This window comes from Hemitrygon akajei, chromosome 1 (genome assembly GCF_048418815.1).
Source record: "Hemitrygon akajei chromosome 1, sHemAka1.3, whole genome shotgun sequence".
Lineage (NCBI taxonomy): Eukaryota > Metazoa > Chordata > Chondrichthyes > Myliobatiformes > Dasyatidae > Hemitrygon > Hemitrygon akajei.
The window spans coordinates 161,795,649-161,808,703 of record NC_133124.1 but is presented as its reverse complement, the minus strand read 5'-3'; positions in this window follow the sequence as shown (position 1 = coordinate 161,808,703).

The window sequence follows — 13,055 nt, the reverse complement described above, 5'->3', positions numbered from 1 at the left end:
TTAATCGTGCTCCATCAGTTTGTGCTCCCACAGGACTCACACTACCAGTATCAGACATCGTGCTCCACCAGGACGTGCTCCCACCGGACTCACACCAACAAATTCATTAATCGTGCTCCATCAGGTCGTGCTCCCACAGGACTCACACCACCAGCTTCAGACATCGTGCTCCATCAGGTCGTGCTCCCACAGGACTCACTCCACCAGCTTCACACATCGTGCTTCATCAGGTCGTGCTCCCACAGGACTCACACCACCAGCTACAGACATCGTACTCCACCAGATCGTGCTCCCACAGGACTCATACCACCAGCTTCTGACATAGTACTCCATCAGGTCGTGCTCCCACAGGGCTCACACCACCAGCTTCAGACATCGTGCTCCATCGGGTCGTGCACCCACAGGACTCACACTACCAGTATCAGCCATCGTGCTCCATCAGGACGTGCTCCCAGAGGACTCACTCCACCAGCTTCAGACATCGTGCTCCATCAGGTCGTGCTCCCACAGGACTCACACCACGAGCTTTAGACATCGTGCTCTACCGGGTCGTGCTCCCACAGGACTCACACCACCAGTTTCAGACATCGTGCTCTATCAGGACGTGCTCCCACAGGACCCACTCCACCAGCTTCAGACATCGTGCTCCATCAGGTCGTGCTCCCACAGGACTCACGCTACCAGCTTCAGACATCGTGCTCCATCAGGACGTGCTCCCACAGGACTCACTCCACCAGCTTCAGACATCGTTCTCCATCAGGTCGTGCTCCCACAGGACTCACACTACCAGCTTCAGACATCGTGCTCCATCAGGACGTGCTCCCACAGGACTCACTCCACCAGCTTCAGACATCGTGCTCCATCAGGTCGTGCTCCCACAGGACTCACACCACCAGCTTCAGACTTCTTGCTTCACCTGTCGTGCTCCCACAGGGCTCACACCAACAGCTTCAAACATCGGGCTCCATCAGGTCGTGCTCCCACAGGACTCACACCACCAGCTTCAGACATCCTGCTCCATCAGTTCGTGCTCCCACAGGGCTCACACCACCAGCTTCAGATATCGTGCTCCATCAGGACGTGCTCCCACAGGACTCACACCACCAGCTTCAGACATCGTGCTCCATCAGGTCGTGCTCCCACAGTACTCACACCACCAGATTCAGACATTGTGCTCCATCAGGTCGTGCTCCCACAGGACTCACACCACCAGCTTCAGACATCGTGCTCCATCAGGTCGTGCTCCCACAGGAATCATACCACCAGCTTCAGACATCGTGCTCCATCAGGTTGTGCTCCCACAGGACTCACACCACCAGCTTTAAACATCGTGAAACACCAGATCCTGCTCCCACAGGACTCAAACCACCAGCTTCAGACATCGTGCTCCATCAGTACGTGCTACCACAGGACTCACACCACCAGCTTCAGACATCGTGCCCCACCAGATCGTGCTCCAACAAGACTCACACCACCAGCTTCAGACATCGTGCTCCACCAGATCGTGCTCCCACCCGACTCACAGCACCAGCTTCAGACATCGTGCTCCATCAGGTCGTGCTCCCACAGGGCTCAAACTACCAGCTTCAGACATCGTGCTCCATCAGGTCGTGCTCCCACAGGACTCACACCACCAGCTTCAGACATCGTGCTTCATCAGGTCGTGCTCCCACAAGACTCATACTACCAGTATCAGACATCGTGCTCCATCAGGACCTGCTCCCACAGGACTCACACCACCAGCTTCAGACATAGTGCTCCATCGGGTCGAGCTCCCACAGGACTCAGACTACCAGTATCAGACATCGTGCTCCATCAGGACGTGCTCCCACAGGACTCACAGCACCAGCTTCAGATATCGTGCTCCATCAGGTCGTGCTCCCACAGGGCTCACACTCCCAGCTTCAGACATCGTGCTCCATCAGGTCGTGCTCCCACAGGACTCATACCACCAGCTTCAGACATCGTGCTCCATCAGGTCGTGCTCCCACAGGACTCACACCACCAGCTTCATTAATCGTGCTCCATCAGGTAGTTCTCCCACAGGACTCACACCACCAGCTTTAGTCATCGTGATCCACCAGATCGTGCTCCCACAGGACTCAAACCACCAGCTTCAGACATCGTGCTCCACCAGATCGTGCTCCAACAAGACTCACACCACCAGCTTCAGACATCGTGCTCCACCAGATCGTGCTCCCACCCGACTCACAGCACCAGCTTCAGACATCGTGCTCCATCAGGTCGTGCTCCCACAGGGCTCAAACTACCAGCTTCAGACATCGTGCACCACCAGATCGTGCTCCCACAGGACTCACACCACCAGCTTCAGACATAGTGCTCCATCAGGTCGTGCTCCCACAGGACTCATAACACCAGCTTCAGACATGGTGCTCCATCAGTAGGTTCTCCCACAGGACTCACACCACTAGCTTCCGACATCGTGCTCCATCAGGTCGTGCTCCCACAGGACTCACACCACCAGCTTCAGACATCCTGCTCCACCAGATCGTGCTCCCACAGGACTCACACCACCAGCTTCAGACATGGTGCTCCACCATTTCGTGCTCCCACAGGACTCACACCACCAGCTTCAGACTTCTTGCTTCATCAGGTCGTGCTCCCACAGGGCTCACACCACCAGCTTCAAACATCGTGCTCCATCAGGTCGTGCTCCCACAGGACTCACACCACCAGCTTCAGACATCGTGCTCCATTGGTTCGTGCTCCCACAGGGCTCACACCACCAGCTTCAGATATCGTGCTCCATCAGGACGTGCTCCCACAGGACTCACACTACCAGCTTCAGACATCGTGCTCCATCAGGACGTGCTCCCACAGGACTCACTCCACCAGCTTCAGACATCGTGCTCCATCAGGTCGTGCTCCCACAGGGCTCACACCACCAGCTTGAGACATCGTGCTCCATCAGGTCCTGCTCCCACAGGGCTCACACCACCAGCTTCAGATATCGTGCTCCATCAGGACGTGCTCCCACAGGGCTCACACCACCAGCTTCAGATATCGTGCTCCATCAGGACGTGCTCCCACAGGACTCACACCACCAGCTTCAGACATATTCCTCCATCAGGTCGTGCTCCCACAGGACTCACACCACCAGCTTCAGATATCGTGCTCCATCAGGACGTGCTCCCACAGGGCTCACACCACCATCTTCAGACATCGTGCTCCATCAGGTCGTGCTCCCACAGGACTCACACCACCAGCTTCAGACATCGTGCTCCATCAGGTCGTGCTCCCACAGGGCTCACACCACCAGCTTGAGACATCGTGCTCCATCAGGTCGTGCTCCCACAGGGCTCACACCACCAGCTTCAGATATCGTGCTCCATCAGGACGTGCTCCCACAGGGCTCACACCACCAGCTTCAGACATCGTGCTCCATCAGGACGTGCTCCCACAGGGCTCACACCACCAGCTTCAGATATCGTGCTTCATCAGGACGTGCTCCCACAGGACTACACCACCAGCTTCAGACATATTCCTCCATCAGGTCGTGCTCCCACAGGACTCACATCACCAGCTTCAGACATCGTGCTCCATCAGTTCGTGCTCCCACAGGACTCACATCACCAGCTTCAGACATCGTGCTCCATCAGGTTGTGCTCCCACAGGACTCACACCAACAAATTCATTAATCGTGCTCCATCAGGTCGTGCTCCCACAGGACTCACACCACCAGCTTCAGACATCGTGCTCCATCAGGTCGTGCTCCCACAGGACTCACACCACCAGCTTCAGACATCGTGCTCCATCAGGTCGTGCTCCCACAGGACTCACACCACCAGCTTCAGACATCGTGCTCCATCAGGTCGTGCTCCCACAAGACTCACACCACCAGCTTAAGATATCGTGCTCCATCAGTACGTGCTTCCACAGGACTCACACCTCCAGCTTCAGACATCGTGCTCCATCAGGACTCACAACACCAGCTTCATTAATCGTGCTCCATCAGGTTGTGCTCCCACAGGACTCACACCAACGAATTCATTAATCGTGCTCCATCAGGTCGTGCTCCCACAGGACTCACACCACCAGCTTCAGACATCGTGCTCCATCAGGTCGTGCTCCCACAGGACTCACACCACCAGCTTCAGACATCGTGCTTCATCAGGTCGTGCTCCCACAGGACTCACACCACCAGCTTCAGACATCGTACTCCACCAGATCGTGCTCCCACAGGACTCATACCACCAGCTTCAGACATAGTACTCCATCAGGTCGTGCTCACACAGGGCTCACACCACCAGCTTCAGACATCGTGCTCCATCGGGTCGTGCACCCAGAGGACTCACACTACCAGTATCAGCCATCGTGCTCCATCAGGACGTGCTCCCACAGGACTCACTCTACCAGCTTCAGACATCGTGCTCCATCAGGTCGTGCTCCCACAGGACTCACGCCACGAGCTATAGACATCGTGCTCTACCGGGTCGTGCTCCCACAGGACTCACACCACCAGTTTCAGACATCGTGCTCTATCAGGACGTGCTCCCACAGGACTCACTCCACCAGCTTCAGACATCGTGCTCCATCAGTTCGTGCTCCCACAGGACTCACACTACCAGCTTCAGACATCGTGCTCCATCAGGACGTGCTCCCACAGGACTCACTCCACCAGCTTCAGACATCGTGCTCCATCAGGTCGTGCTCCCACAGGACTCACTCCACCAGCTTCAGACATCGTGCTCCATCAGTTCGTGCTCCCACAGGACTCACACTACCAGCTTCAGACATCGTGCTCCATCAGGACGTGCTCCCACAGAACTCACTCCACCAGCTTCAGACATCGTGCTCCATCAGGACGTGCTCCCACAGGACTCACTCCACCAGCTTCAGACATCGTGCTCCATCAGGTCGTGCTCCCACAGGGCTCACACCACCAGCTTGAGACATCGTGCTCCATCAGGTCGTGCTCCCACAGGACTCACTCCACCAGCTTGAGACATCGTGCTCCATCAGGACGTGCTCCCACAGGACTCACACCACCAGCTTCAGACATCGTGCTCTATCAGGTCGTGCTCCCACTGTACTCACACCACCAGCTTCAGACATCGTGCGCAATCAGGTCGTGCTCCCACAGGACTCACACCACCAGCTTCAGACATCGTGCTCCACCAGATCGTGCTCCAGCAAGACTCACACCACCAGCTTCAGACATCGTGCACCACCAGATCGTGCTCCCACAGGACTCATACCACCAGCTTCAGACATCGTGCTCCATCAGTACGTGCTCCCACAGGACTCACACCACCAGCTTCAGACATAGTGATCCATCGGGTCGTGTTACCACAGGACTCACACCACCAGCTTCAGACATCGTGCTCCATCAGGACGTGCTCCCACAGGACTCAAACCCCCAGCTTCAGACATCGTGCTCCATCAGTACGTGCTCCCACAGGACTCACACCACCAGCTTCAGACATCGTGCTCCATCAGGTCGTGCTGCCACAGGACTCACACCACCAGCTTCATTAATCGTGCTCCATCAGGTCGTGCTCCCACAGGACTCACACCACCAGCTTCAGACATCATGCTCCATCAGGTCGTGCTCCCACAGGACTCACACCACCAGCTTCAGACATCGTGCTCCATCAGGTCGTGCTCCCACAGGAATCATACCACCTGCTTCAGACATCGTGCTCCATCAGGTCGTGCTCCCACAGGACTCATACCACCAGCTTCAGACATCGTGCTTCATCAGGTCGTGCTCCCACAGGACTCACACCACCAGCTTCAGACATAGTGCTCCATCGGGTCGTGCTCCCACAGGACTCACACCACCAGCTTCAGACATCGTGCTCCATCAGGTCGTGCTCCCACAGGGCTCACACCACCAGCTTCAGACATAGTGCTCCATCAGGTCGTGCTCCCACAGGACTCACACTACCAGTATCTGACATCGTGCTCCATCAGTACGTGCTCCCACAGGACTCACAGCACCAGCTTCAGATATCGTGCTCCATCAGGTCGTGCTCCCACAGGACTCACACTACCAGTATCTGACATCGTGCTCCATCAGTACGTGCTCCCACAGGACTCACAACACCAGCTTCAGATATCGTGCTCCATCAGGTCGTGCTCCCACAGGGCTCACACTCCCAGCTTCAGACATCGTGCTCCATCAGGTCGTGCTCCCACAGGACTCATACCACCAGCTTCAGACATCGTGCTCCATCAGGTCGTGCTCCCACAGGACTCACACCACTAGCTTCAGACATCGTGCTCCATCAAGTCGTGCTCCCACAGGACTCACACCACCAGCTTCAGACATCGTGCTCCATCAGTACGTGCTCCCACAGGACTCACACCACCAGCTTCATTAATCGTGCTCCATCAGGTCGTGCTCCCACAGGACTCTCACTACAGGTATCAGACATCGTGCTCCACCAGATCGTTCTCCCACAGGACTCACACCACCAGATTTAGACATCGTGATCCATTGGTTCGTGCTCCCACAGGGCTCACACCACCAGCTTCAGATAGCGTGCTCCATCAGGACTGGCTCCCACAGCACTCACACTACAAGCTTCAGACATCGTGCTCCATCAGGACGTGCTCCCACAGGACTCACTCCACCAGCTTCAGACATCGTGCTCCATCAGGTCGTGCTCCCACAGGGCTCACACCACCAGCTTGAGACATCGTGCTCCATCAGGTCCTGCTCCCACAGGGCTCACACCACCAGCTTCAGATATCGTGCTCCATCAGGACGTGCTCCCACAGGGCTCACACCACCAGCTTCAGATATCGTGCTCCATCAGGACGTGCTCCCACAGGACTCACACCACCAGCTTCAGACATATTCCTCCATCAGGTCGTGCTCCCACAGGACTCACATCACCAGCTTCAGACATCGTGCTCCATCAGTTCGTGCTCCCACAGGGCTCACACCACCAGCTTCAGATATCGTGCTCCATCATGTCGTGCTCCCACAGGGCTCACACCACCAGCTTGAGACATCGTGCTCCATCAGGTCCTGCCCCACAGGGCTCACACCACCAGCTTCAGATATCGTGCTCCATCAGGACGTGCTCCCACAGGGCTCACACCACCAGCTTCAGATATCGTGCTCCATCAGGACGTGCTCCCACAGGACTACACCACCAGCTTCAGACATATTCCTCCATCAGGTCGTGCTCCCACAGGACTCACATCACCAGCTTCAGACATCGTGCTCCATCAGTTCGTGCTCCCACAGGACTCACACCACCAGCTTCAGATACCGTGCTCCATCAGGTCGTGCTCCCACAGGACTCGCACCACCAGCTTCAGACATCGTGCTCCATCAGTACGTGCTCCCACAAGACTCACACCACCAGCTTAAGATATCGTGCTCCATCAGTACGTGCTCCCACAGGACTCACACCACCAGCTTCAGACATCGTGCTCCATCGGGACTCACAACACCAGCTTCATTAATCGTGCTCCATCAGGTTGTGCTCCCACAGGACTCACACTACCAGTATCAGACATCGTGCTCCACCAGGACGTGCTCCCACAGGACTCACACCAACAAATTCATTAATCGTGCTCCATCAGGTCGTGCTCCCACAGCACTCACACCACCAGCTTCAGACATCGTACTCCACCAGATCGTGCTCCCACAGGACTCATACCACCAGCTTCAGACATAGTACTCCATCAGGTCGTGCTCACACAGGGCTCACACCACCAGCTTCAGACATCGTGCTCCATCAGGTCGTGCTCCCACAGGACTCACACCACCAGCTTCAGACATCGTGCCCCACCACATCGTGCTCCAACAAGACTCACACCACCAGCTTCAGACATCGTGCTCCACCAGATCGTGCTCCCACCCGACTCACAGCACCAGCTTCAGACATCGTGCTCCATCAGGACTCACAACACCAGCTTCATTAATCGTGCTCCATCAGGTTGTGCTCCCACAGGACTCACACTACCAGTATCAGACATCGTGCTCCACCAGGACGTGCTCCCACCGGACTCACACCAACAAATTCATTAATCGTGCTCCATCAGGTCGTGCTCCCACAGGACTCACACCACCAGCTTCAGACATCGTGCTCCATCAGGTCGTGCTCCCACAGGACTCACACCACCAGCTTCAGACATCGTGCTTCATCAGGTCGTGCTCCCACAAGACTCACACTACCAGTATCAGACATCGTGCTCCATCAGCACCTGCTCCCACAGGACTCACACCACCAGCTTCAGACATAGTGCTCCATCGGGTCGTGCTCCCACAGGACTCACACTACCAGTATCAGACATCGTGCTCCATCAGTACGTGCTCCCACAGGACTCACACTACCAGCTTCAGACATCGTGCTCCATCAGGACGTGCTCCCACAGGACTCACTCCACCAGCTACAGACATCGTGCTCCATCAGGTCGTGCTCCCACAGGACTCACACCACCAGCTTCAGACTTCTTGCTTCACCTGTCGTGCTCCCACAGGGCTCACACCAACAGCTTCAAACATCGTGCTCCATCAGGTCGTGCTCCCACAGGACTCACACCACCAGCTTCAGACATCGTGCTCCATCGGTTCGTGCTCCCACAGGGCTCACACCACCAGCTTCAGATATCGTGCTCCATCAGGACGTGCTCCCACAGGACTCACACCACCAGCTTCAGACATCGTGCTCCATCAGGTCGTGCTCCCACAGTACTCAAACCACCAGATTCAGACATCGTGCTCCATCAGGTCGTGCTCCCACAGGACTCACACCAACAGCTTCAGACATCGTGCTCCATCAGGTCGTGCTCCCACAGGAATCATACCACCAGCTTCAGACATCGTGCTCCATCAGGTCGTGCTCCCACAGGACTCACACCACCAGCTTTAAACATCGTGAACCACCAGATCGTGCTCCCACAGGACTCAAACCACCAGCTTCAGACATCGTGCTCCATCAGTACGTGCTCCCACAGGACTCACACCACCAGCTTCAGACATCGTGCCCCACCAGATCGTGCTCCAACAAGACTCACACCACCAGCTTCAGACATCGTGCTCCACCAGATCGTGCTCCCACCCGACTCACAGCACCAGCTTCAGACATCGTGCTCCATCAGGTCGTGCTCCCACAGGGCTCAAACTACCAGCTTCAGACATCGTGCTCCATCAGGACTCACAACACCAGCTTCATTAATCGTGCTCCATCAGGTTGTGCTCCCACAGGACTCACACTACCAGTATCAGACATCGTGCTCCACCAGGACGTGCTCCCACCGGACTCACACCAACAAATTCATTAATCGTGCTCCATCAGGTCGTGCTCCCACAGGACTCACACCACCAGCTTCAGACATAGTGCTCCATCGGGTCGTGCTACCACAGGACTCACACCACCAGCTTCAGACATCGTGCTCCACCAGATCGTGCTCCAACAAGACTCACACCACCAGCTTCAGACATCGTGCTCCACCAGATCGTGCTCCCACCCGACTCACAGCACCAGCTTCAGACATCGTGCTCCATCAGGTCGTGCTCCCACAGGGCTCAAACTACCAGCTTCAGACATCGTGCACCACCAGATCGTGCTCCCACAGGACTCACACCACTAGCTTCAGACATCGTGCTCCATCAGGCCGTGGCCCACAGGACTCACACCACCAGCTTCAGACATCGTGCTCCATCAGGTCGTGCTCCCACAGGACTCACACCACCAGTTTCAGACATCCTGCTCCACAAGATCGTGCTCCCACAGGACTCACACCACCAGCTTCAGACATGGTGCTCCACCAGTTCGTGCTCCCACAGGACTCACACCACCAGCTTCAGACTTCTTGCTTCATCAGGTCGTGCTCCCACAGGGCTCACACCACCAGCTTCAAACATCGTGCTCCATCAGGTCGTGCTCCAACAGGGCTCACACCACCAGCTTCAGACATCGTGCTCCATCAGTTCGTGCTCCCACAGGGCTCACACCACCAGCTTCAGATATCGTGCTCCATCAGGACGTGCTCCCACAGGACTCACACCACCAGCTTCAGACATCGTGCTCCATCAGGTCGTGCTCCCACAGGACTCACACCACCAGCTTCAGACATATTCCTCCATCAGGTCGTGCTCCCACAGGACTCACATCACCAGCTTCAGACATCGTGCTCCATCAGGTCGTGCTCCCACAGGACTCACACCACCAGCTTCAGACATCGTGCTCTACCGGGTCGTGCTCCCACAGGACTCACACCACCAGCTTCAGACATCGTGCTCCATCAGTTCGTGCTCCCACAGGGCTCACACCACCAGCTTCAGACATCGTGCTCCATCAGGTCGTGCTCCCACAGGACTCACTCCACCAGCTTCAGACATCGTGCTCCATCAGATCGTGCTCCCACAGGACTCACACCACCAGCTTCAGACATCGTGCTCCATCAGTTCGTGCTCCCACAGGACTCACACCACCAGCTTCAGACATCGTGCTCCATCAGGTCGTGCTCCCACAGGACTCACACCACCAGCTTCAGACATCGTGCTCCATCAGTACGTGCACCCACAGGAATCACACCACCAGCTTCAGACATCGTGCTCCATCAGGTCGTGCTCCCACAGGACTCACACCACCAGCTTCAGACATCGTGCTCCACCAGATCGTGCTCCAACAAGACTCACACCACCAGCTTCAGACATCGTGCTCCATCAGTACGTGCACCCACAGGACTCACACTACCAGCTTCAGACATCGTGCTCCATCAGGTCGTGCTCCCACAGGACTCACACCACCAGCTTCAGACATCGTGCTCCATCAGTACGTGCACCCACAGGACTCACACCACCAGATTCAGACATCGTGCTCCATCAGTACGTGCTCCCACAGGACTCACACCACCAGCTTCAGATATCGTGCTCCATCAGGACTCACAACACCAGCTTCATTAATCGTGCTCCATCAGTTTGTGCTCCCACAGGACTCACACTACCAGTATCAGACATCGTGCTCCACCAGGACGTGCTCCCACCGGACTCACACCAACAAATTCATTAATCGTGCTCCATCAGGTCGTGCTCCCACAGGACTCACACCACCAGCTTCAGACATCGTGCTCCATCAGGTCGTGCTCCCACAGGACTCACTCCACCAGCTTCAGACATCGTGCTTCATCAGGTCGTGCTCCCACAGGACTCACACCACCAGCTACAGACATCGTACTCCACCAGATCGTGCTCCCACAGGACTCATACCACCAGCTTCTGACATAGTACTCCATCAGGTCGTGCTCCCACAGGGCTCACACCACCAGCTTCAGACATCGTGCTCCATCGGGTCGTGCACCCACAGGACTCACACTACCAGTATCAGCCATCGTGCTCCATCAGGACGTGCTCCCAGAGGACTCACTCCACCAGCTTCAGACATCGTGCTCCATCAGGTCGTGCTCCCACAGGACTCACACCACGAGCTTTAGACATCGTGCTCTACCGGGTCGTGCTCCCACAGGTCTCACACCACCAGTTTCAGACATCGTGCTCTATCAGGACGTGCTCCCACAGGACCCACTCCACCAGCTTCAGACATCGTGCTCCATCAGGTCGTGCTCCCACAGGACTCACGCTACCAGCTTCAGACATCGTGCTCCATCAGGACGTGCTCCCACAGGACTCACTCCACCAGCTTCAGACATCGTTCTCCATCAGGTCGTGCTCCCACAGGACTCACACTACCAGCTTCAGACATCGTGCTCCATCAGGACGTGCTCCCACAGGACTCACTCCACCAGCTTCAGACATCGTGCTCCATCAGGTCGTGCTCCCACAGGACTCACACCACCAGCTTCAGACTTCTTGCTTCACCTGTCGTGCTCCCACAGGGCTCACACCAACAGCTTCAAACATCGTGCTCCATCAGGTCGTGCTCCCACAGGACTCACACCACCAGCTTCAGACATCGTGCTCCATCAGTTCGTGCTCCCACAGGGCTCACACCACCAGCTTCAGATATCGTGCTCCATCAGGACGTGCTCCCACAGGACTCACACCACCAGCTTCAGACATCGTGCTCCATCAGGTCGTGCTCCCACAGTACTCACACCACCAGATTCAGACATTGTGCTCCATCAGGTCGTGCTCCCACAGGACTCACACCACCAGCTTCAGACATCGTGCTCCATCAGGTCGTGCTCCCACAGGAATCATACCACCAGCTTCAGACATCGTGCTCCATCAGGTTGTGCTCCCACAGGACTCACACCACCAGCTTTAAACATCGTGAAACACCAGATCCTGCTCCCACAGGACTCAAACCACCAGCTTCAGACATCGTGCTCCATCAGTACGTGCTCCCACAGGACTCACACCACCAGCTTCAGACATCGTGCCCCACCAGATCGTGCTCCAACAAGACTCACACCACCAGCTTCAGACATCGTGCTCCACCAGATCGTGCTCCCACCCGACTCACAGCACCAGCTTCAGACATCGTGCTCCATCAGGTCGTGCTCCCACAGGGCTCAAACTACCAGCTTCAGACATCGTGCTCCATCAGGTCGTGCTCCCACAGGACTCACACCACCAGCTTCAGACATCGTGCTTCATCAGGTCGTGCTCCCACAAGACTCACACTACCAGTATCAGACATCGTGCTCCATCAGGACCTGCTCCCACAGGACTCACACCACCAGCTTCAGACATAGTGCTCCATCGGGTCGTGCTCCCACAGGACTCAGACTACCAGTATCAGACATCGTGCTCCATCAGGACGTGCTCCCACAGGACTCACAGCACCAGCTTCAGATATCGTGCTCCATCAGGTCGTGCTCCCACAGGGCTCACACTCCCAGCTTCAGACATCGTGCTCCATCAGGTCGTGCTCCCACAGGACTCATACCACCAGCTTCAGACATCGTGCTCCATCAGGTCGTGCTCCCACAGGACTCACAGCACTAGCTTTAGTCATCGTGATCCACCAGATCGTGCTCCCACAGGACTCAAACCACCAGCTTCAGACATCGTGCTCCACCAGATCGTGCTCCAACAAGACTCACACCACCAGCTTCAGACATCGTGCTCCACCAGATCGTGCTCCCACCCGACTCACAGCACC